Raw genomic sequence first — 6,690 nt, forward strand, 5'->3', positions numbered from 1 at the left:
TACGAGTCAGAACTCCACAAGTGGCATCAATTCTGTTGATCTTAACATGCATAAATTCGATAATAAGTAGAATTCGGAGATGTTATTAACAAGAAAAGGAGAACTTTATTGCAAAAAAATGATAAATTGCTCTATGTTATGCTTTCTCTGACTGTTTAATAGTACAATAATCTTTAGTGCAAGAGAACATGATTTATTCATTATTTGTGATTGGTTTTGAACTAGCTTACAGTGACTGCTAGTACTCTTAGATTTGTACTTTTTGTTTCTTGTCTTTACATTAGTTAAGTTTGTGATTCATTGCAATCTGTTGTGTCAAGCATTTCCAACTGATTTTTACATTGTTTTTATGAATGTGTACTGTCTCAAATTTGGGAGAAGGTTCGGCGCTCAAAAATATGTTAAACCCCGTCATATTCTACTTGTGCCTGACCCAAATCAGGAGCGAGGCTGGGTTGTCGGGGCCAGATAGTTTTATCCTTGTCCGTCATTCCGCAGCAAACCATTATACGTAAAAAAAAATCTAAACGCCTCCAGATATTGGGGTGATTTTGGGTATATGAGTTATCCATAATGAGTTGCTCTGTCAATTTCTGACGAAATTACAGGATTTGGACGTTGATAAATTGTTGAAAATCACAATTATATGGATTTTTTTTCTATACGCCTTCAGATATTGGGATGATTTTGGTATGTGAGTTAGCCATGATGATTTACAGATCAAGTTTTAGTTTCGTTCCGCTCTGCTAATTTTTGCCAAAGGTACGGGTTTTGGACTTTGAAATTGTTGAAAATTTATACAGATTTTTTTTCTATACACCTTCAGATTTTGCGCTGATTTTTGATATATGAGTCTACCATGATTAGTTACAGATCAAGTTATGTTTCGTTCCGTTATGCTGATTTTAATTTCGTTTCAACACATCTCGTTAGATCTGCAGATCGTTCGTCCACACATTTCCTAAGGAACTACTGAACATTTAGAATGACTTTGTAATTAACTTTATAACTGACTTTTGACAATTCGGTTACCTATTGTTTCATAAGGATTGATATGTGTTAAATGTAAGATATTTTTTTCAAAGCTAAATGCAATAGATTGACCACAACCAGTACATCCGTTGCCTGTAATTTACGCTATACGAATGACAGCGTTCCTGACAGGAGTTCTTCAAAAGTAGAGAGAAATAGTGGTGGAACTTGTGTTAGACCAAATGAATGTGGATGCTGCAACAAGGGATTTTATGCAGATTATAGTGATGGATACTGTAAAAGTGGGTTCACCTTTATCTTAAATTAAGAAAAAAATTTTCTCACTCTTCTTAATTTTATAAACATATAATTATGATGCAACTTTGCCAATTAGTCATGATCCATCACAGTCTGGCATTTTGATCAAATAAGATGAAGCCATAAAAAGTAAGATAGAATTGACCCGTAAGTATAAAGCTGACGCAAAGAAACTAACTAAAGTATGTCACGTATGTGTGGTTGGTTTAATATTTCGGATTTTTATAAAACTATGATGCATTTAGAAATCTTTAAACTGCATCTTAATATCGAAACAATACTAAATATAGCATTGATTTTATACTTCCTGGGATACAGTCTATTTGAAAAATGCGAAATAAATCTATTAGGGTATAGGTAAAATGCGGCGGTGGAAAACTCCAGTCATCAGAATGGTTAAGCACGGCGGACGGTAGACGCCGGGAAGATAGACCACTGCCAACAGTTTCAATTCAATAACTTATGAACCAATGCTAAATTGAAATTTTAATGACATAATGGAAGTCACGTTTGATATGAAAGAGGCTCATTTTTACCGTCAAGAGTTATTGTCCTTGATAGATTGATAAAAAGTGTCAGTGCAATGTCTTCTGAATCTTTTAGCCAATGTCTTTTATTATAATATGATGTAACTGATGACAAAATGAAGGTTAAGTACAATACTGACGATTTTCACTTTAACCGTTCAGGAATTTGTTTTCCTTGATAGGTTGGACAAACGCACTGGATGGTGTGGTTTCCGTGTTAAAACTGAAAAGTTCAACTAATGCTTTTCAAATATCAATATATTGTTACTAATGACAAAGTGCAGGTAAAGTTAGATATTAATAAATTTTACTTTTATCGTTCAGGAGTTATGGTCCTTGATAGACTAAAAAAAATACGCTTTCTATTGTGTCCGTGCACTAACTTATATGCCGTTCAACACTTTTTTTTCTCCAAATCACTGATGACAAAATGGAATTCGAGTTCGATATTGACGAATTTCAGTTTTGCCGTTTAGGCGTTATTGTCCTTTATATTGGAAAATTATAATTTCTTTTATTTCCTTGCAATAGATTAGATCAACAAATGCTTTTCAAGTTTTCATATGTTATAACTAATGACAAACTGGATGTGAAATTTGATATTGACGAATTTCACTTTCGTCCTTCAGAAGTTATGATCCTTGATAGACTGGGCATAGTACGATAGGTCGTTTCTATGTAATAACTTATGCACTATTCAGCTAGTGATTTTCAAATAGAAATATGACGTAACTGATGCCAAAATAAATATTTTTTATACTTTCAACATCAAGGACATATAAAGCTTGATGGATTAAAAATAAGCACATAACGTGTCAGGTCAAACAAGCTCGATATAAGATACACGATTAATAGGAATATTGAACATTTTAATCTCTTCAGACGATTAAAAGAAATCAAGCGCGTTCAATGTGAGGACATAAAATTGCAACTATACTTAAACTGGGACTATATTGATAAATCAAACCTACTGGTTGTTGAGTCGCAATTTTTTTTAGCTTGTTATCATTAATGAGTTTATATTTTTTTTCAGTATGCCCATATATACCAATGTGTGACTATAGAAACTGTCACTCACCTCATGGCTATGAAAACGAATGTGTATATTGTAAATATGAAAATGATCATAAACGTTATGAAAGAGCCTACAAGTACAACAATTTAACTAATGCATGTGAAAGTAAGTATCAAATTAAAATTTCACAATGTATTGAAAAACGAAATATTGGATATAGTCCTATAATTTATATAACTTTGCATTTGCTTTTCGCTTTCTTACGTTTTTAGGCTGATATTTCAATTTTCCTTTTTAATGAATTGCGAATACATATTGGATTTTGCTATTTTCATACAAAAGTTTCCGTCTTGAATTTAGGACGGTAAGGAAATGACTCAAGATGTATTATACTAGAAACGCCAGCAGTTTAAGCAATTATTTTAATGAAACACGAAATGTGCTGAAACAAACGATAGAATGCTTTCTGTTGCACAGTATTCACTTATATTTCACTACCAATTGTTTTTAAAAATGTTTAATTGATGTGATGGCTTTTTACATAGGTAGTGTTTGGTCAAAAAAGTAGCTATCCTTAACACCTTTATACTTTCAAGTTTTACTTTTAGTCCACTTTCCTTCTTTTTTGTGAATCAAATGTAAATAAAAAGAAAAAAATTATGAGAGGTCTCTGCGATTTATATACAATGATTTACGATTCACTGCTTGGGGTAGGTCAGTTGCCTTCCCTTAAAATTAAATGCACATGAATGATAACTCGTTACATACTTTTAAAATCCATAACAGCTTAGCTCCTCCTAGTCTGAAGTAGCTTATTCAAAAAGTATAGTTTTACTTTTTGTCTGTTTTTATGCAATTCTGTGAATCAAATGTAAATAAAGTAGAAAAAAAAATTAGGGAACTCTGCGATTTGTAGGATAATGATTTTAAGCTATTGAAAAATCCATCAATTAGAACAATCACATTTGGAAAACAAATCTTTTTGATTTACTGCACCAATATTACGGAACGCCTGCAAATGTGCCTGGATTTACTTTTGTTTTTTTTATCAGCTCTTTACCATTTGTATTAGATTTTGGATTTCCAAATATTTTACCTCGAGCATCACTGAGGAGAGATTTATTGTCGAAATGCGCATCTGTTAAAGTAAATATTGGTATCACTAATGTTCTCGTAGATGAAGAAATATATTTTCAATTTATCTGACCTTTTATTGTGTTTAAAATACGTGTACCAGAAAATTTCTAATGCGTTGAGATTTTCAAAATTAGAAAATACTTTTATAAATTATGCCTACCTTCTTTTTTCTGTTATTAACTTTGAATGCATTGTTTTACTTTTGATGTACATATTTTTCTTGATAGAAAAAAAACCCACTTTAGAGCTTTATGTTTTCTATACTGTGCAAACTCTAGTTTAAATCAAATTATTTATCCTATCCTCTGTAGTTTCATAGAAGAAAAACAAAACAGAAGAAAAACTGAAAATAATCATGAGCAAGAAAACTGTAACATTCGAAAGGATTCTTTATAAAGGACTGGGAAATTCATAGGCCCAAACCAGAAAAAAATCATAGTTTCCATAAGAGCATATGATTTCCTTCAAATTTCAGTGGCGGATCCAGAACTTTTCATAAGGGGGGGGGGGGGGGGGCGCTGACTGACCTAAGGGGGGGGGGGGGGCCCGCTCCAGTCATGCTTCAGTGATTCCCTATATAATCAACCAAATTTTTCCCACGAAAGGGGGGGCCCGGGCCCCCCAGGGCCCCCCTGGATCCGCCTATGAATTTGTATATGATAACACAATAAAGAAGCAAGCATATGATTCCTGCAAACATGTAAACCTGATGGTCGATATGTATAGGATGACAAGTAAAACAAACATGCAAATTTACGTAAAACCCCAATAAGCTTCATGAACGTATCAGGTAGACGAAAAGTCCTTCTTGAAGGTAGAATTCTTTCACAATCTTAATATCAATACAGGAATGCTTTACTTAATATACACATAGAAATTTAATGCATTTTTATAATATATAGAGACTTGTTCCTGGAGACCAGACAGTACCAGATGTTTTCCTGGTTATTGTTCGGACGAGTATGCAGAAACTTGTAATTGCACTGCAGGTTTCGATAGTCCATCAAGCCACTGTACAACAAGTAAGTAAAAAAGAAACTTTAATAGCACTCGTTTTACACTGCCAATTATTCAACGAAACCTTATTCAAAATTACTAACATCTACCGATATGACATCAACAATCAAAGCTGTGGTGAAGGTGGTGTTTGTTTATGATATGTGCCATGAAAATATAGCTCAATATGTTTAACATGTATTTTGCAGTAACACAAGCAATCGATATACTTCATGCCCAAGTGAAATTCATGGATGCAGAAAATACTACGGTGTCATCTCCAGAAAATGTGAATAGTCCCAGAAACGTTTCAAAGAAATGGACCAATAATATACATTTGAAAACAATGGAATTTTCTCTTGGAGCAATTTACAATGCAATAGGAAATATACCAAAGTTTGATGAATACACCGAAACCATAAATGGTGAAGACAAAATTGTGACACATTTTGTTACCAAATTTGAGTATGGTATCATAGCAGGCAAGATGAAAGCTATTTTAATAAGAGGTACATTTTTGTTGTCTGAAGTAGAATGTCTTAAATCAAGAATATCAAGTTTTAAAAAACCAATTAATAATGGTATAGCTCTTAAGCGGGAAGAAGTAGAGATCAAAATATTCTACAATAGTATGCAGTTTATTTACTTGCAAACTTATAAATTTGACTTGTATCATGCAAACTATTGTAAAAAATCTGACGGAAAACACACATGATAGGTATGTCAGGTTCTACCTACTTCCTTTTAGTACCAAAATTACCAGATGACTCACTACTGAGGTATTATCCTTAAATGACAATTTTCGGCTAATAATTGTGATGTTACCTAATAAATCAAAAACTATTAAGAAACTGTAAAAAGCAAAAATAATTATTAATACAAAATCAACAAAAACGCCAATTCAACCGAAATAATTTGATGACCCCTTAAGGAGTTAAAGCATTAAACCACTATTTACTGATTGTCCGTTGTATACTTAACGATCTTGTTTTCTTAAATTTCTAACACTTAATAAATTTCAATCATACTTGGAGTGAATGATCCTGATTAGATGACTCATAAAGATGTTATTGCCATTAAATTATGATTTTTGACAATTTTTCCTTTTAATGCCTAATATGCGAGAGCCGTGGTGTAGTGGTTAGCGCCTCGGACTACTAACACAAAAGTTCCTGATTCGATCCCCGTTCCGATGTGAAAATTTCAGGGACTGAATTTTCGACTCTACCTTGACACCATTTGCGAGTATGGTCTTAAGAAACGATGATAGTCCGTCGGAAGTGGACGATAAATGGCTGAACCGTGTTAAGAGAGAGCCATATCTCTTGCACGTAAAAGACACCCTTGTAGATTTTCGAAAAAGAGCAGGCTAATGCCGCTACATGTACAAGGCAGCACTCGCACCTGCAAAGTGGAAAGGGATTTATATAAGTTGCAATAACTTGTTTCCCAATCCACTATAAATAGATATGTTTAAACTAAATCAGAAATATTATGATAAATAGAAGGGAAAACTGATACACAATACAAGACCTACAGAAATGCCAATATGACCGACCATTGTAGGACTCCTTAAGGAGTAATCGTCATTAAATGACGAATTTTGACAAATTCACATGTTTTTTTGACAATTAGCTCAAGAACTTTTTCAACAGATACGTATAAACTGGATAAGCAAAAATTACCAGTTTAGGATTTACAAAAACGCGAATGTGACCAAAACAA

The sequence above is a fragment of the Mytilus californianus genome, unplaced genomic scaffold (assembly GCF_021869535.1).
Source record: "Mytilus californianus isolate M0D057914Y unplaced genomic scaffold, xbMytCali1.0.p SCAF_11, whole genome shotgun sequence".
Lineage (NCBI taxonomy): Eukaryota > Metazoa > Mollusca > Bivalvia > Mytilida > Mytilidae > Mytilus > Mytilus californianus.